The sequence below is a fragment of the Gossypium raimondii genome, chromosome 12 (genome assembly GCF_025698545.1).
Source record: "Gossypium raimondii isolate GPD5lz chromosome 12, ASM2569854v1, whole genome shotgun sequence".
Lineage (NCBI taxonomy): Eukaryota > Viridiplantae > Streptophyta > Magnoliopsida > Malvales > Malvaceae > Gossypium > Gossypium raimondii.
The window spans coordinates 48,766,742-48,769,935 of NC_068576.1; the positions used below are offsets into that span (position 1 = coordinate 48,766,742).

General features: G+C 27.0%; 1 long non-coding RNA gene across 1 annotated transcript; it reads left to right on the plus strand.

The window, feature by feature from the left end:
- The first annotated feature begins 773 nt into the window (after window positions 1-773).
- LOC105767855 (uncharacterized) lies at window positions 774-2,931 on the plus strand. Its single transcript, XR_001125641.2, has 3 exons — window positions 774-1,157; window positions 1,275-1,312; window positions 2,482-2,931. It is a non-coding gene; the product is annotated as an uncharacterized LOC105767855 (long non-coding RNA).
- Window positions 2,932-3,194: the final 263 nt, after the last annotated feature.

Below are 3,194 nucleotides of genomic sequence, written 5' to 3' on the forward strand. Positions count from 1 at the left end.
AATAGTAAAATTATATAATTGGAATGGTTTAGGGGTTATGCTTTAGGGGTTAGGGAGATTTAGGGGTTTATGGTTTATGCTTTAAGGGTTTAGGGATTTAGGGTTATGGGTTAGGAATTTGGGAATTAGGGTTATTAATTTTATATTAAATACTTTTAAATATTACTTAAAATTTTAACAATTATTTATGTAAAATTTAAATTAAATATACAAGAGATAAATAAATAAATAATAAAATTTATTCAAATTTTAGCAAATAATTATTGCATTTTTATTTGTATGCGTTTTGAAAAACGCCGTAAATTATCTTTAAACTTCAGTTAATCATTTGTGGCGTTTTTATGAAAACGCTAGAAAGTTTACTTATGTTTTAATAAAACGGCACCGTCGATTACAGTACATGAATTTTAGTGGCGTTTTTACTAAAACGCCATAAATATGAATAATATCCATAAATTGAATAAAACGAGCCGTTTCATGAAATGAAATTTGTATGATTTATAAAATTTATTAAATTTTAACATTTAAAATTAATGTATTAAATATGTAACATATTTTTATATAATGTTATTGAAATAATATTAACAAAGTCATAACAATGTACCTGCTGAAAAATAATTTGAAAACTTATAAACTTATTAATATATTTTTTAAAAGTGAATAATTAGTGGCGTTTTGCTGAAAAATGCCACACAATCTAAATATTAGTGTCGTTTTGCGAATAAACGCTGCAAAGATCTTTAATATAAATTGAACGAAACAGCGCCGTTTCATTGACGAATTAAATATTAGTGGCGTTTATTCTCAAAACGCCGTAAATGTTGTAAAATTAGTGGCGTTTGATTGTAAGCGCCGTAAAAGTTGGAATCGACAACGGTGTCGTTTTAAACATATTTTAGTTTTCAACTAAATCCCCGCCCCCAGCACCAAATCCCCAATCTGTCGAAATCCCTAATCCTTTTTTCTATCTGCGATTTCTTACATGCGATTCTTCAATTGAAAAGCTTCGGTGTTCCGTTGTTCGGTTTCTTGCAAATTTATAAGGATTATTTACCTTCATTGTTTCGGATTCTTGCTAACTCACATAACCCAGTCAAAGAAGACGGAGAAGGTGGGCAGACATTCGGATTCTGTCGTCGGGGGAAACAGTATTTAAGGTAAGATTTCCCGATTCTGCGCATTTAAACATTGGGTTTTCTTGTCTAGCTTAATTTTTTTGTTTGTTATTTGTTGATGACCCTGAAATGTCTTGAAATCGTCTTCTCTGTGTATAGGGTTTTCAATCGTTTCATTTTTCTTCATCGTTGCGAAGGTACGCTATAGCTTTCACTTCTTTTATACTGGGAATGCTTTCATTGGTTGGAGTAAAAGCTGATGAAAATGCAAGTTTAATATCCATTTCTCTCAACTTCTTAATACTTGCCTCAACCTGCTTCAAAAGCGTCAATCTCTTTCTTAGTTCTTCAAGTTCCATTTCTAATGCCCGCTTTTCCATCTAATTCTTTCTCCATTCGAATTATCCTATTATTGAGTTCCTCGTTCAGCCTCTTATAAAATGAAATAAACTCTAAATATCAACATAATTTTTGCGTTAAGACTAATTATAGAAACAAAATAAATAGAAACAAAATTGTAGCACTTCTCATGTTATCACCGGTGGGAATTTTTTGTTCAATAGATGTCGCCTCATGTCTTTACTACTTTATTTATGGAAATATCACCATTTTGAACTTTCATCAAAATTTTGTAAATAGTAATAACTGAATTTGTTAAATATTTTCTATTTAGGATTAAATTGATAGAATGTATAAATATTTGAGGGTTAAATTTATTATTAGACTAATAAAAAGTTGACATCAACTTATTGTCACTTATCTAACGCAACTAATGAGAGAATGATCGAAATATTTAATTTTGAAGAGATTAATGAATAAATTTAAAAGAAAGAAGAGAAGAAAATTTAATAATCAAAATAAAACGAAAACAATAGTTCAAGACAAGCAGATTCGTTGAGCAAGAAGAAGGCTAACTCAAGCTTTAAGGTACAATAAGCTAGAAAACCATAAAATACTTGTCATGCTTTAAAATGTACAATAAGCTACTGTATGGTTTAATAATTTTTATGTTTGTTTAAGTATACTTATATCGTAAATGGTTAATTTAAGCTCGTTTTAGATTTATCCATATTTTAAAAATATTTTATGGTATTTTTAGTTTGATATTTAATAATTGTTTATATTTTTATTTCATTAAAGTTTTAAACATAGATAAATTAACATATTTTCTAACGCTTACATTATAATAAAAAATATTATTCTAGAATTAAATTACAAGAAGATAAAATATTGTGATTTCATTAAGCAATGTAATTGGAATGGTCAAACATTGTGATTTCATTAAGCAATGTAATTCCACTTTTGCTAGAAGCCTTTATTTAAATTTAAATGTAGGGACTAAATCTTGAATATTGTTAAACTACAGGGATTGATGGCCATATCAATGTAATAGGCAAAAGAATCTTGAGGAGACCTCTTTTTTGTTTGTTTGAAGTTGTCATGAATATTTAATATGATAGAAGAATAAGTATAATGTGATCTTACCATATTTGATCTCCATTTGAATTCTCATGTGTTCGGTTTTCTTTGTTGAAAATCAATTAACTTCGATTGGTAACAGTTCTTTTAGCTTAGAAAGGATTATGAACATAGAATTTTCCATTTATCATGTTTTTTTCTGCAGCAGCTTCGTGCAAAAAACGCAATCATATAATTAATTGAAAAGAACTATGAGTTTTTTAAAAACATAGGACTATGACTTTTGATTTTTTATTTCACATATGAAAAGAACTAATGTTATAAACAATGGGGTAATTTTTTTGACATTTTTGAAGGTTTTTATTTCACCAATTCGGGGTTATAAATAATTAATTTAATAAAGAGTATACCTTATAATTAATTTTTGTTATCATGTTATCATAAAAGATAAAATAAAATATAAAATATAAAATATATGTTTTCTATTAAAATTGACTATTAAAATAAAATGTTATTAGTGGATTATCATACAAGTATGTTAAACTCATTTTAATATTGGCTATTTTGACTTAAGAGAACAAGTGAGATGCTAGATTGAAGCAAATGATATTAGGCAATGAAATATTCTTAATAATAAAATTATATTAAAATTATTATTAA